We start from the raw sequence: 16,921 nt of genomic DNA on the forward strand, positions 1-16,921 counted from the left end.
CATTTCAGATTGTGTCCAGAGACTTCAGGTGTGGAATGACAACCCTTCAGCTTCATTACTCAGGTGAGACCTTTCTTTTCATAGTATTCTCTAATCCCATTCCAGGTAGTCCACTTCCTAACAAAGTCCCAAAACCTAGATATAGACCAGGTCCCCTGAGATACAGCATATGTTCACACATATCCATAAACTATGGCAAAATATGTACCTTAAAGCAAAAGTACACAAGAGTCTGCAGTGAGTGCCCCCCAACACTTCATCTGCACTATTCCAGCCTTTAGGTCCATAATTGTTCAACAATTTGTTTGGCTTTGTATGTTAACTCTCTTTTCAGCCACCAGGTTCCAGAGGCCAGCAGGATGCCGACCCGGCTTCCCTGGACAGACGACCCCACCAATGTGTCCTGGAGCTCCGCTTCCCCAGAGACCCACCTTACTAGGAAAAGAGAGAGGCAGACTGGGAGTATGGATCGATCAGTCAACTCCCATGTTCAGCAAGGAAGCAATTACAGAAGCCAGACCTTCCACCTTCTGCAACCCACAAAGACCCTGGGTCCATACTCCCAGAGGTATAGAGAATGGGAAAGTTATCAGGGGAGGGGATGGGATATGGAGATCAGTGGTGGGAATTGTGTGGAGTTGTACCCCTCCTATCCTATGGTTTTGTTACTGTCTCCTTTCTTAAATAAATAATTAAAGAAAGAAAAGAAATAATAATAATAATAGTAAAGAAATGCCATAAGACCCAGCAATTCCACTCCTAAGCATATATCCATAAGATATAATAACATTTATTTGAAGGGATATATACAAATTTATGTTTATAGAGACTTTTTTCACAATAGCAAAAACCTGGAAACAACCAAAATGCCCTTCGACAGATGACTGGATACAAAAGTTATGGGACATATACTCAACAGAGTATTATTCAGCAGTAAAAAGGGATGATCTTGTGCCCTTTGGGATAAAGTAGATGGGATTGGAGAAGATTATTCTCAGTGAAGCAAGTAAGGAGGTGAAGGACAACTTACTACAGAATAGTTTCACCCATATGTGGAATACAGACAATTGAATATACAAATGTGAAAAAAAAAAGTCAGCCTATTTTCAAGACTATGGGAGAACTGTAATGATCATCTATGAAGGTGGGAATGGGGACATTTGATCTTTGGTGATGGGAGTGGTAAAAAAATTAATCAAAAAAAGAGCGAGAACAATGAGATACCATTTCAGCCCTGTGAGGATGTCATACATCAGAAAGGATAGTAACAACAAATGCTGGAGTGGTTGCAGTGGTAAAGGAACCCTCCCACACTGCTGGTGGGAATGCAAACTGGTCCAACCCCTGTGGAGAGCAGTCTGTCGAATTCTCAGAAAGCTAGAAGTGGACCTACCCTAAGACCTGGCAATGCCTCTTCTGGGGATATATCCTAAGGAATCAAACACACCCATCCAAAAATATCTGTGTATACATATGCTCATAAGAGCATAATTTGTAATAGCCAAAATTTGGAAGCAACTTAGGTGTCCAACAACAGATGAGTAGCTTAGCAAGTTGTGGTATATATACACTATGGAATACTACTCAGCTATTAAAAATGGTGGATTCAGTGGAAAGATATCCCGTGCTCATGGGTTGGAAGAATTAATATAATCAAAATGGATATTCTACCCAGAACCATATGCAAATTCAGTGCAATACCCATCAAGGTCCCACCAATTTTTTTTTAATTTCTCTCTTTTTTAAGCATTTTATTTATTTATTAATGAGAAAGATAGGAGGAGAGAGAGAAAGATGGTACATGTGCTGCTCGGACTGAACTCAGGAACTCATGCTTGAGAATCCAGTGCTTTATCCACTGTGCCACCTTCCGGACCACTTTATTTATTTATTTTTCCTTTTTGGGGGATTAATGTTTTACATTGGACAGTAAATACAGTAAACAGTTTGTACATGCATAACAGTTCCCAGTTTTCCACATAACAATACAACCCCCACTAGGTCCTCTGTCATCCTTTTCCAGGACCTGTACTTTCCCCCCCCCAGTCTTTTACTTTAGTTCAATACACCAGTCACCAATTTTCTTTAAGAGAATAGAGCAAAAGCTACATTCATTTATAGAGAACTAGAAAACACCTAGAATCACCAAAACTATCTTGAGAAAAAGAAATAGAAACAGAAGTGTCACACTCCCAGATCTCAAACTATATTATAAGGCCATTATAATCAAAACTGCCTAGTACTGTAACAAAAATAGATACACAGACCAGTGGATCAGAATTGAAAGCCCAGAAATACCCCACACACACCTATGGACATCTAATTTTTGATAAGGGGCCCAAACTATTAAATGGAAAAGGGAGGATCTCTTCAATAAATGGTGCTGGGAAAATTGGGTTGAAATGGGCAGAATAATGAAACTGAACCACTATATCTCACCAGAAACAAAGGTAAACTCCAAATGGATCAAGGACCTGGGTGTTAGACCAGAAACTATCAAATACTTAGAGGAAAATATTGGCAGAATTCTTTTTTTTTTTTAGTTTTGTTTCTTTTCTTTTCTTGTATTTATTTATTCATGAAAAAGATAGGAGGAGAGAGAGAAAAAACCAGAGATCACGTTGGTACATGTGCTGCCGGGGATTGAACTCAGGACCTCATGCTTGAGAGTCCAGCACTTTATCCACTGTGCCACCTCCCAGACCACGACAGAATTCTTTTCTGCATAAATTTTAAAGGCATCTTCAATGATATGAACCCAATTAAAATGAAGACTAAAACAAAAATAAACCAATGGGACTACACCAAATTAAAAAGCTCCTGCAAGTGGTTCTCCAATTCACCTAACACCATTTGTTAGAGACTTTCTTTTCCCCATTGGACAGTTTTGGCCCCTTTATCATATATAATGTGCTTATATGTGTGTGGGTTTAGTTCTGCACTCTCTATTCTGTTCCATATATGCATTTTTTTGGTTCCAATACCATACTGTTTAACATAAATTCAAGTCAGAAATTATGATGCCTTCATTTCTCTTCTTTTTACTCAGGAGAGCTTTTTTTTTCCCAGGGGAGCTTTTGCTATTTGTGGATTTTTATAATTCCATATAAAACTTTTGGATAAGTTGTTCAATTTCCTTCAATAAGTCATTGGAATTTTAATAGGGATTACATTGAGACTGTAGATTGATTTGGCAGAATTGCCATTTTAATATTTATTCTCCTATCCATGATCAGGGGATGTTCTTCCATCTCTTTGTGTAGTCCTCTATTTCTTTTAATAATGTCCTATATTTTTCATTGAAAAGGTCCTTCACCGCCATTGTTAGATTTGTTCGTAGGTATTTTATCCTTTTTGATTCAATTATAAATGGTATTGCTTCCTTGAGTTCCCTTTCCTCTGGCCGATCTTTTGTATAAAGAAATGCCACAAATTTATGAATATTAATTTTGTAACCTGCTATTACTGAAGTTTTTGGCAGAGCTTTTGGAGTCCCCTAGGTATAACAGCATATCATCTGCAAACAATGATAATTTAACTTCATCCTTCCCAATTTGGATTCCTTTAATATCTTTCTTGCCTGGTTGCGATGGCAAGAACTTCTAGGACTATGGTCAATAGAAGTGGTGAAAGTGGACATCCTTGCCTATTTCCTGATTTTAGGAGAAAAGATTTCAATTTTTCCCCCATTGGGCACTATGTTAGTCATGGGCTTGTCATATGTTGAGGAATTTTCCTTTCACTCCCAATTTCTGGAGTGCCTTCATCGTAAATGGGTGTTGGACTTTATCAAATGCATTTTCTGAATCAGCTAATAAGATCACGTGATTTTGGGGGGTCAGGCGGTAGCTCAGTGGCGCAAAGTGCAAGGACTGGTGTAAGGATCCTGGTTCAAGTCCCAGTTCACCACCTGCAAGGGCGGGGTTGCTTCACAGATGGTTAAGCAGGTCTGCAGGTGTCTATCTTCCTCTCCCCGTCTTTCCTCCCTCTTGATTTCTCTGTTCTATCCAATAACAATGACATCAAAAACAACAATAATAGTAACCACAACGATGAAACAACAAGAGCAACAAAACGAAAAAAAATAGCCTTCAGGAGCAATGGATTCATGGTGCTGGCACCGAGCCCCAACAATAACCTTAGAGGCAAAAAAAAAAAAGAAAATTCATATGATTTTTATCTTTCTTTTTGTTGATATGATGGATTACATTGATTGACTTGTGGATGTTGAGCCATCCCTATTTTCCAGGGATAAATCCCACTTGTTCATGATGGATTATTCTCTTAATATATTGTTGAGTTTGATTATGCAATATTTTATTGAGAATATTTGCATCAATAATCATTAGGGATATAGGTCTATAGTTTTCTTTTTTGGTGAAGTCCTTTCCAGCTTTGGGGGTCAGAGTGATATTAGTCTCATAAAAGGTGTTTGGAAGTATTCCCTCTTCTTCTATTTTCTGGAAGAGTTTGGGGAAAATAGATGTTTGTTCTTCTTTGAATGTTTTATAGAATTCATTAATATAGCCATCTGGACCTGGGATTTTGTTCTTTGGGAGACTTTTAACTACTGTTTCAATTTCTGCCCTAGTAACTGGCTTGTTAAGTTTATTTACTTCTTATGTCAAGGTTGGCAGTTAGCATGACTCTAAAAATATGTCCATTTCTAAGTTGTTGAATTTATTTCCATACAGATGTCCATAAGAGTCTTACATGATCTTTTGTATCTCTGCCTCATCTGTTGTACTAGCTCCTCTTATTTCTGAGTGATTTGACCATATATTTCTTTTTTCCTTAATGAATGTAGCTAGTGGTTTATCTATTTTATTTATCCTTTCAAAGAGTCAGCTCTTGATTTCATTAATCTTCTTGATGGTCTTATTTTCCATTTTTTTGACTTCTGCTCTGATTTTAACTATTTCGGGTCTTCTTCTGACCTTTGGATCTCTTTGTTGCTCTGTTTCTAGTGGGTTCAGTTGGATTGTTAGATGGCTTTTTTAGTGAATTCTCTTTATTAATGTGGGCTTGTATTGCTATCAGTCTGTATCAGTGTTGTCTTTATTTGAAAAATAAATTTTTTAAAAAGATTTTATTTATTAATAAGAAAGATAAGAGGAAAAAGAGAGAAAGAATCAGACATCACTCTGGTACATGTTCTACCAAGGATCGAACTCAGGACCTTATGCTTGAGAGTTCAATGCTTTACCCACCGCACCACCTCCCAGACCATAAAATATTTTAAAAAGTGGTTTCATGACTAAGCAAAATAGCTCACCTGATAGTATGCTTGCTTTGCTATGCATGTAACCCAGGTTCAACGATAGACCCCACTGCATTTCTTTCTCTATCTGTAAAAGTCAGTCCACAGTGGAAACACCTGTGATGATAGATAGATATAGATAGATAGATAGATAGATAGATAGATAGATAGATAGATATAGATAGACAGACAGATGTGGTTTCATAAATGCCACAGGATTCTAACTACAGGAAAGGAGGCTGGAGGAGACACTGTGGATGCCTAGTGCCACAGGTGACCTCATGACCACCAGAAGCACATGGCCCTTGTCAGGGAAGAACATGGGGTCACAGCAGGGCTGCCTCTGCTCCTGGTCCAGGACTGTGGAGCATGACACAGGCTCCGTGTCACAGTGGTGATTGTACTAAAGTGGAAACATTTATTTTTGCCACCAGGGCTTTATGGTGTAATTCCACCATTCCTGAACTCCTTTTCTTGTTCTCTCTCTCCATTTTTTCCATATGGTTGGTGAGAGACAGAAAGAAAGGGAGAAAAATCACAGCACCCTGCACTGCTCATGAAGCTTCCCTTTTACAGCTCCCATGTGGTGGCTAGGAGGCTCAAACCTAGGTCTTTGCTTGTGGTAAAGTCCATGCACTACTGGGTGAATTATCTCTTGGCCCTTTGTAACTGTATTTTATCGGGATGTTCGTGATGTTGTTTCTCAAGTCACTGCCAGCCATGTCCAGATGCTGGCACCTAGCTGATGTGACCTTCACCAGCAGCTGGAAAGCACTGTGAGATGAACCTCTCTAGGGTTCCACACACCATCCTGGTGGTGTAAGGGGTTGCAAAGTGGAGGGAGAGTGGGTAGGGCCCAGGCAGCAGCAGACAACTTGATCTGGATTATCCTCTTTTTGGGGTGTGTGTGTCTCGGTGCCTACACTACATATTCATGCTCCTGTGGATTTTTTGGATAGCACAGAGAAATTGAGACAGAGGGGAAGATAGAGAGGGAGAGAGAAATACCTGCAGACCTGCTTCACCGCTTGTGAAGCAATGTCCCTGCAGGTGGAGGAGCCAGAGGCTCGAACTGGGATCCTTGCATAGGTCCTTACACTTTGTGTCACCCTGGCCCCTGATCATCCTCTCTCTATTGGTCTTCCGGGTTGGTGGAGTTTAGGCCAAGAGGGCAGGGCAACATGATCTTCATGGCAGATCAAATGCCAGATTTTTACATTTTTTTTTTCCCTTTTGTTGCCCTTGTTGTTTAACCTTGTTGTGGTCATTGATGTTGTTGTTGTTGGATAGGACAGAGAGAAATGGAGAGAGGAGGGGAAGACAGAGAGGGGGAGAAAAAGACAGACATCTGCAGACCTGCTTCACCGCCTGTGAAGCGACTCCCCTGCAGGTGGGGCGCCGGGGGCTCGAACCGGGATCATTATGCTGGTCCTTGTGCTTTTAACCCGCTGCACTACCACCCAACTCCCCTAGATTTTTTTTTTTAATCCAGAGCACTGCTCAGCTCTGGTTTATGAGGGATTGAACCTGTGAATTTGGAACCTCAGTCATGAGATTCTCTTTGCATAACCATTATGCTATCTACCCTTGCCTGCCAGATCTTTCCCCATGCCAACCTGCTTCCATGGGGAGGGTTTCAAAGGCAAGATACCACTCATCTTCCTCCTTTTCCTCCTTTTCTTCCTCCTCCTCTTCTCCTTCCTCCTCCTTCTGCTACTATCAGGGTTATCACTGAGGTTTGGTGCCTGCACAATGAATCCACTGCTCCTGGCAGACTTTTTTTCCCTTTATTTGATAGGGCAGAGAGAAGTTGAGAAGGAATGTATAGAGAGAGGGAAAGAAGAGAGACACCTGCAGCCCCGCTTCATTCATGAAGCTGCCCCCCTGCAGGGGCTTGAACCCAGACCCTGTCTCATTGTAATGTGTGTGCTTTACTGGGTGTACCACCCCTACCCCAGGACACTACTCTTCTTCCAAGCCCAGCCATCATCTGCACTGTGGCCCAAGTTTATCGAGACAATCTAGGGGCATCATTCATATTGAAGCCAGTTTTAATGCCGGAGCCAGGGTGAATGGTGGGCACAGCAATGTATTCCCTATAAGCACAGGTGACACAGCAAAGGTACCAGGCAGAGAACCTGGCTTTGGAGGGTCACAGAGCTGCCTGTGGAGAACACACTGTACAGGGGCTAGTATGGAGGCTCCCGGACAGAGCCCAGGAGTAATGCAGCGACCCGAGCAGGCATGGAGGAGAGGAAGAGGAGAGAGAAGTGGTTGGCTGGCATGTTTGAGTCTGCCTGGCTTTTTCCTCCACTGCTTCATTAACCACGCCCTCTCTGCATGTATGGAAACCCACAGTGATCATTCCTTCTCACAAGCATCCATACATTCCTACAGCAGGTATTTCCCAAGTGCCCAAACACAGCTGACCAGGACCCGCCCAGTCTCACCCCTGAGTGGCTCCCCAGAGGCTGATGAATCAAGTCCCAGTGCCCAGTCCTGGCTGGTGGATCTAGTGTGGCCTCCCAGTCTCGTGCCTGCCACACCCCTTCTATCTATCAGCCAGTCACCCCCACTGGCTGCCACCTCACATCTCTCAACCCTCCACACGCTGATCCCTTTGAAATACCACTGTTGGTTTTGCCTATTTGATTCCTGTTTTTTCTCTGAGATTGCACTTTCAGTCTCTGGAAGCAACCCTGACAGGCTCCCATGACCTGGATCTGACTTGATTGTTCTTTTCTTTCCTATTGGCTTTTCTGACACCTTGCCACACTCATCAGAGTGTAACATACATAAGTGCTTGTCCTTGTGCTAGGTTGTGTGTGCTGTTCTGTGACTTGTCCTGTGTTTCAAGCACTTGGTGCAGAGAAAGCATCTTGAAAACTGAGATGAATGGACCAAGGGTGTCATGCCTTGTTAAGTGCTTGAAACAGGGAAGAGACAAGGTCTATATAGAGGAGGAGGAGATTGAGAAATGACTTCTCAAAGACAAAAAGGGTAGAAGAAAAGGGAGCTGAGGGCTAGGGAAATAGTATAATGGTTATTAAATAATAATAATAACTTGGAAGCCTGAAACTTCAAAGTCCCAGGTTAAGTTCCCAGCATCACTAGAAGTCAGAGCGGAGCCGTGGTGTGGTAAAGGGGAAAAAAGAAAAGAGTAGAAAAGAGGAGAGGAAAAGGAAGAGAGGAGAGAAAGGGAGAGGAGAGGAGGGGAGAAAAGAGGAGAGGAGAAGGGAGAGGGGAGGAGAGGAGGGGGAGGAAAGGGGAGGAGAAGAAGGGAGAGGGGAGGAGAGAAGAGGAAAGGGAAGGAGAGGAGAGGAGAGGAAAGGAAGCGAGAGGAGAGGAGAGGAGAGGAGAGGGGAGGGGAGGGGAGGAGAGGAAAGGAGAAGAGAGGGGAGAAAAGGAGAGGGGAGGGGAGGAGAGGGGAGGGGAGGAGAGGAGAGGAAAGGAGAAGAGAGGGGAGGGGAGGAGAGGAGAGGAGAGGAGGAGAGAGGGGAGGGGAGGAGAGGAGAGGAAAGGAGAAGAGAGGGGAGGGGAGGAGAGGAGAGGAGAGGGGAGGGGAGGGGAGGGGAGGAGAGGAGAGTTAAGGAGAGGAGAGGAAGGGAGAAGAGAGGGAAAGAGAGAAGAGGAGAGGAAGGGATAGGAAAGGAGAGGGGAGGGGAGGAGAGGAGAGGAAAGGAAGGGAGAAGAGAGAAGAGAGGAGGAGAGGGGAGGGGGGAGGACAGGAGAAGGGAGGGGAGGAGAGAGAGAGAAGGGCCTTGCATCGCTCTGCCCTGCCCTGCCTATAAATATTGTTGACAGTTGCCGGGGGCCAGCCCCAGCAGGTTATTAGGGTCAGTCTGAAGGAGAAGGGGCATTGGCAAAGAATGAAGGATGAGAGACGAGTGAGTTGATGCTGAATCAAACTCAAGCAGACATCTCTGTCTTACTCGAGCAGAACTTTATTTTTATAGTCTCAGAAGACTTTTCATTAAAACAAAAATCACCAAGGTATTGATTATTAAAACAAAAATCACCAAGGCTTTGATTATTGAAACAAAAATCACCAAGTAAGAACAGCACAGGTAGGGAACACCTCCTGCTTTGTGGAACATCCACATTCCAGGGGGCACTTTCCTCCCTAGAGATCACATCACAGTTTCTATGTCTCTTGTTATTCCTATACCTGTGTGCTAGGCAGATGTCCTGTTGATTAAGATTAATATTGTACCTTTTATGCCATTCTCTTGGCCCTGTGCATCAGAAGACAATGGTTTATAGAAAGTTCAAGCTTGTTATGTTACTAGGGGCCTTAAACAAATTGAGCAGCCCATTTTTCATAAAATCTGTTCCATTGTTTGATCAAGGAGTTTTTATTTTGTTCCAAGTTAAACTCTCTAGCTAGAATCCATCCTCTGTATATGCTCACTGTGTGACCTAGGTTCTTGTGTACTATTCCTGCATAAGGAGATGGGAGCATAGTGGTGGGTGGTAGATTAAAAGGCCCATTGTATCTAGGCGGGTACCATAACCTTCCATTAATTATTTATGAAGGGTGGCCCCTCCACTGTGGGAACCACCAATCTTTTTCTATATTTTAGGGGAATACTAAAGGAAGTGGTGTAGATAAAGGGGAAAACATTTTTTCCTATTGGGGCCTCCTGAAAAATTCTGCATTACTGATATTGCTTGTTCCATTATGTTCAATCTTACAGAGTGCAGTGCAGGTTTTGTCATTATTTTTGTCATTTGGTCAGGCTCTGAGCCTGGCCATAGGTAAATATTATTAAGACCACATAGAGCTTAATCATTGTAAAAGGTGAGATGGTTTCAGTTTGGCCTGGAGAGTCCAGCCGTGCTGAACTTCCTGTGAAGCTGGTACTGTGTCAAGCAGCTTGCATGGCGGCACCTGCGCCAGACTGCAAACTCCATTGATTTGATCTAATCTGGGGCCCATATTCAGCTTAGGAGCCTATGTGACCTCTGCATCCCTGTATATCTGAGCTCACATTTTGTGGTCATGAGTAGGAACGTTCCAAGCTGCCCCAATATCAGGACCCATCTTCAGGTGGAGCATAGAGTATGTTGTCCAGCCTCCCTTTGGTGGATGGAACATTCTCTACCATTTTTGATCCACATTGAGGGCAGGGTCCTATAGGGGCCCACAAAGGGATCTGTTTTGTTGTTCTTGATAGAGATGATTGGTATCAATGGAGAAAGGGATTTATTCGAGGTCTCGGCCCATCATATCTGTTTGGGAATCTAAGGACTCCCTGAATATGGCCTCACAATTTTCTGTATCATACAAGACCTCACCATGATTTATGTCATTTAATGCTATTTACATATAGTTGCATCTAATATAGCGATGCAGCTAGGTGCTTCTGGTCTTTCTGGTCTAAGATAATAGGTGATATAGTTTTTTTTTAAATTTCTTTATTAGGGAATTAATGTTTTATATTCAACAGTAAATACAATAGTTTGTATATGCATAACATTCCCCAGTTTACCATTTAACAATACAACCCCCACTATGTCATTTATCATCCTTCATGGACCTGTATTCTCCCCACCCACCCACCCCAGAGTCTTTTACTTTGGTGTGATACGCCAATTCCATTTCAGGTTCTACTTGTGTTTTCTTTTCTGATCTTGTTTTTCAACTTCTGCTTGAGAGTGAGATCATCCCATATTCATCCTTCTGTTTCTGACTTATTTCACTCAACATGATTTTTTCAAGGTCTATCCAAGATCGGCTGAAAACGGTGAAGTCACCAGTTTTTACAGCTGAGTAGTATTCCACTGGGAATACTTGCTCAACCACTCATCTGTTGTTGGACACCTGGGTTGCTTCCAGGTTTTGGCTATTACAAATTGTGCTGCCAAGAACATATGTGTACACAGATCTTTTTGGATGGGTGTGTTGGGTTCCTTAGGATATATCCCCAGGAGAGGAATTGCAGGGTCGTAGGGTAGGTCCATTTCTAGCCTTCTGAGAGTTCTCCAGACTGTTCTCCACAGAGGTTGGACCAATTGACATTCTCACTAGCAGTGTAGGAGGGTTCCTTTGACCCCACACCCTCTCCAGCATTTGCTGCTGTTACCTTTTCTGATGTATGACATTCTCACAGGAGTGAAGTGGTATCTCATTGTTGTCTTTATTTGCATTTCTCTGACAATCAGAGACTTGGAGCATTTTTTCATATGTTTCTCGGCCTTTTGGATCTCTTCTGTGGTGAATATTCTGTCCAAGTCCTCCCCCCATTTTTGGGGTTATTTGTTGTCTTGTTGTTGAGTCTGGCAAGCTCTTTATATATGTTAATTATTAAACTCTTATCTGATGTATGGCATGTAAAGATCTTCTCCCATTCTGTGAGGAGTTTGGGTAGTGGTTTCTTTTGCTGTGAAGAAGCTTTTTAATTTGATGTAGTCCCATAGGTGGTGATATAGTATTTCAAAGAAAGAGTCAGTATTAGAAATGTATTAACAATTTAAGCACACTGTTAAAATTCAATCCGGTTACCAATTTGAATCCTTAAGTGCTTAGATTAAAGGAATATATACTCAGAACTGGATTCTATGTTTCAAAAAGTTTGAGATATTCAATCTATTTTTCCCTCTCATATTGATTAAATAGTGATTTATAAGACTATAGGTTAGTAGGAAAGTATATTAACACCATTCCCACCACCAAAGGTCTGTGTCCCTACCCTAAGCCGCCTATAATGAACCTGAAAGTCTACCCTCACCCCAAAATTCATTAAAAAATATATTTGTGAAGGCTAAAGACAGGGAGACATTGTGAGGGACAGGGGAGGTAGAAAGGGAGAGAGAATATCACCTTGTGGTCCAGGAGGTGGCATAGTGGATAAAGCATTAGACTCTCAAGCATTAGGTCCCGAGTTCAATCCCTGACAGCACATGTACCAGAGTAAGGTCTGATTCTTTCTCTCTCCTCCTATCTTGCTCAATAAATAAAATCTTTAAAAAAAAAAAAAAAAAAGGACTCCCACAACACTGCTTCACCTCTTGTGAAATTTCCCCTCTACAGATGGGGCTGGAAGCTTGAACCTGGGTCTTGTAACGTGTGGTCTGCTGGGTGTGCCAACTCCTGACCCCCATCCCAATGCAGTTTAAACTACTACTGGTTCAACTTCCTCATGTTACAAAGACTGCAAGTCCCTGAGAGCCAACATGTCTCTGAGTTGCTCAGAGCTAGGAGAAGTGTGAAGCAAGGGAGGGCCAGTCAGGGAAGGAGCAGCTTAGCTGGTGAGTCCACCAGCCCCCTGCTGTCAGTCTGGTGGGAGAGGGCTGGCCTTTCTTTGTCAATCCAGCCACAGAGGGGGGCCAGTGGAAGACTGGAAAGACCCTGCCACCAGCAGGAACCACCCCAGGCAGGTAGAGGGACAAGGAGAGGCAGAGGTTGGCTTGGCCTATTCACCCCTGCCCCTATCCCACACACCCACCCACCCTGTACTTGGCCCTGCCTGGGTGTTTTGTTAAAACCAGCACAGTTTCCATACTCACCCAACACATGGGGGTTCTCCTCATCCTACACATGCAGGTATAGACAGCTACCTGAGGCCTGAAGAGCTATCAGAGTTCAATTTGCATCCCAGTTCATGTGACTCCCTGAAATGCTGCTCTGCCTCTCCCTGGGAACTGCAAGGCCCATTATGTGTGACCATTTAACTAAGTGGTTATAATCTGAGGGCAAGTCCTTTCTTTTTGGGCTCAAATTCATCCTCTAAACAAGAAGGGTGGACACTGCATGACTAAGGGCCCTTCCAACTGGAGCTGACACTTTTGGAATTCTAAACATACGCCTCCGCTTCCCCCAGCTGAGTCAGGAGGAAAGTCTCCCAGGCTGCCCTGCTGCCTCTCATTCACCCCTCCAACTCCAGTGACTCGAACAGCCCAGCCAGGGAGAGCCCCTCTCCCATCTCAGTGGCCCCTATTGCCTTTAAGGTGTTTTCATTCCACCACTCCTTACAGCAAGTTATTTGTGGGTGGGTTGGTGGCTGTGAATTTTTTAAAAATCTGGGAGTCAGGCGGTAGTGCAGCACTTGGCGCAAAGTGCAAGGACCGGCATAAGGATGCTGGTTTGAGCCACCGGCTCTCCACCTGCAAGAGCATCACTTCACAGGCATTGAAGCAGGTCTGCAGGTGTCTGTCTTTTCTCTCCCCCTCTCTGCTTTCCCCTCCTCTTTCCATTTCTCTCTGTCCTATCTACAACAACAACAGCAATAACTACAACAACAATAAAAAACAAGGGCAACAAAAGGGAAAATAAATTTAAAAATATAATTTTAAAAAATCTGTCTGGTTGGAGAGTATGGCCAGAGTTCAGACCCTGGCTGAGCATCCTGTACAGTACAGTCTGCATAGCTCTGAGCAACATGCTCAGTATTTGCAGAGCTGCCAGACTAGAAGGGGGAGTGGGTCTGGGATGTCGCACCTTGAGTACTATGGTTTCTGACTAAGCAACAGAAAGCACCATGAGCTTTGAAAAAATATAGGCACATGGGGATCCAGTTTTAGAGATTCTGCTTCCAAGCGACTGGTCATCTGTTAGAATGCATATATTACAGTGGTCAAGGATCTGGATTCAAGACCCAGGTCCCCCCACCTGCAAGGAGAAATCTTCACAAATGGTGAAGCAGTGCTTCATTCTCCCTATCTCCCCTCCCCTCTTGATTTGTCTCTATCCAATAAGTAAAATTTAAAAAATTCTGCTTCTAAACCTGTAATACATACTGCAGTATTTGCTATATTTTGTGTATGTGACAACTTGTTGGGAAATTGTGAGGGTGTGGTAGAGCCTGGCAGGGTTTGACCTGAGGAGTGTGTCTGTTCTGTCAGTCTCTCTCTCTACCAAGAGGTTGAGCAAGGAGGGACAGGAGTAACCCCAAAGGTTTGCCCCATCTTATCAGACTCCCTGCCTCACAAAGCACCCTGCATTCCTGGTACTATGGCGATTAGATAAAAAAGAAAGGGGGAGATGTTGGGAAATTGTGAGGATGTGGTTGAGCTCAGCAGGCAGGGCTCACAAAGCACCCTGTATTCCTGATACTATGGCCTATCTACATAATCATGGTTTTGCCTGAAAGATCTCCACCCATTCCATTCCTTTGATCTATCTTCTTTCTACCCTCAAGACTTTCTCTGCCTCCAGGGTATTAATTAATTCAACCAGTTAAAACCCTCGTAACAGTTGCTAAGGAAGTTCCTACCTTTCCAGCTCCATTTTGCTTTTCTCTGCCCCTTTCCTAGCCATTTCCATTTCCAACTTGCTACTTCTGGGTCAGACCTTTAAAAGCTTTGGCTCTCTGATCCATAAAGACATTGCATTGTCTTGCCACGTGTTTGGTTCCTGAGTCATCTCCCTCCTGTTGCTGAGTGAGTAGCAGCCCAGGCTGGCTCCGGTTGAGTTCTCTCCAGCCCAGAGAGTACAGCTTTCAAGCTGTTGGTCCTGCTCTTCGAGTCCTCCAACTTAATGTTGAGGGGCTGTCCTTTGCCAAACGCGTTCTTATTGGTCAATTGGCGATACAGCATCAGGCAGATGTCATTTGCGTACAAGAAACACACATAGCAGTCGATGAAGCTGCTCGATTCTATAATCTCCATCCTAAACAGGGCCAAGCCATCTACGCCAAATCGTATCTTGCGGACGTTTACCACACAGCCTCTTCGACCTTCTACGACTCCATTACTATTGGAACTATTCAGCTCATCAACGTATATAAGCCTCCCAGTGCCTCATGGGATAATGAGGTCCTGCCTAGCCGGAATCACCCAGCTGTTTACGTTGGAGACTTTAATAGTCATCACCAAGACTGGGGATATTCCTCCACTCGTGCTGACAGCTCTATCTTAGCCAACTGGGCTTCAGCGAATGACCTCTCCCTATTATACGATCCCAAACAACCAGGCTCTTTTCACAGTGCTAGATGGAATAAAGACTCGTCACCCGACCTGTGCTGGATTAGCACAGTCAACAGCCAAGCCTTTCCCGCTATGAGACAAGTTCTCAAGGACTTCCCGCACAGTCATCACCACCCAGCTATCATCCACATTGGTCTCCAGCTCCCACTGATTCTGTGCTCAGAGAAACTAAGATGGAACTTTCGGAAAGCAAACTGGCGTCTGTTCAGTGATCTTACCAACAAATCTATTCCTGCAATTCCAATTAATTCTATCCCCTCTGAAGATTCCTACAGGCGCTTCCGCCAAGCCATCTTCAAAGCAGCTTCCCAAGCTATTCCTCGTGGGAGACGTGCTAACTATATGCCTTGTCTTGATGCTGAATGCGAGCAACTACTAAAGCAGTATGATGAGTCGGGTGACCCAGATGTGGCCGACCATCTCATTGCCTCCCTGGATGCAGCACGCCAAGCCCGCTGGCAACAACTCACGGAAAGTCTGAACTTCACCCACTCAAGTAGGAAGGCCTGGAAGCTTCTTCATAGTCTGGGTGCTGGTAGCCAACCCTCTCCCATCTCCCATCCTCCCGTATCTCCAAACTCAGTGGCCAGTCACCTAACTCAAGTTGGACATGCTAAGATCGACCCAGTCTGGAAAAGAGAAATTTCCCATGAGTGGTCATCCCACTTCTGTTTATCTTGTCCATCTCCAAAACTCTCTCCCTTTACACTGTCTGAACTGGAAGACGCTTTGAAGAGGGTTAAACCGGGAACGGCTGCTGGCTATGATAACATCACCCCAGAACTCATTCTTAACTTGGGCCCTGTGGCAAAGAAGTGGCTCACTACATTCCTGTCCCACATCTTGGAATCTGAATCTATGCCCAAAATTTGGCGTCATGCAAAGATAATAGCAGTTTTGAAACCAAAGAAAGACCCAACACTGGCCGCCAGCTATAGACCAATTTCTCTCCTCTCCGTGTGTTACAAACTCCTTGAGAGGCTGCTTCTGTCACGAATTTCTCCTCTTACAGAGAAATTCCTATCACCCGCCCAAGCTGGTTTCCGCCCAGGAAGATCTACCTGCAAACAAGACCTGGCCCTCTCAACTTACATTGAAAATGGATTCCAGAAGAATTTAAAGACAGGTGCTAGTCTTTGTTGATCTCACAGCAGCCTATGACACGGTCTGGCATCGTGGTCTCTTAGTTAAGATCTCAAGATGCCTGCCTCCATGGGTGGCCAACACTATATCGTTTCTTCTCCAAAACAGAAGATTCCGGGTGCATCTGGGTGACAAGTCTAGCAGATGGAGACTTGTCTCAAGTGGCCTCCCCCAGGGCTCTGTCTGGCTCCTACGCTATTTAATATTTATATCAATGACCTCCCAGAAACTTCTTCAAGGAAGTTCATCTATGCCGATGACATCTGCTGTGCAACTCAGGCATCCAAGTTCGACATCCTTGAGGAAACACTCATGAAAGACATGTCTCTGATATCTGATTACTGTAAAAAATGGCAACTAATCCCTAGCACTGCAAAAACGGTATCATCTGTTTTCCATCTACACCATGCCTCGGCCTCGCGTGAGCTTAATGTGCAACTTGATACGAGAATCCGGCATGAAGCCCAGCCAGTCTATTTTGGCGTTACTCTCGATCTCACCCTGTCATTTCACGAACATCTCATAAAAACTGCAGCAAAGGTGGGCGCGAGGAATAGCATCATTGCAAGACATGGGGCGCGAGCGCTTCCA

Source organism: Erinaceus europaeus, chromosome 13 (genome assembly GCF_950295315.1).
Source record: "Erinaceus europaeus chromosome 13, mEriEur2.1, whole genome shotgun sequence".
Taxonomy (NCBI): Eukaryota; Metazoa; Chordata; class Mammalia; order Eulipotyphla; family Erinaceidae; genus Erinaceus; species Erinaceus europaeus.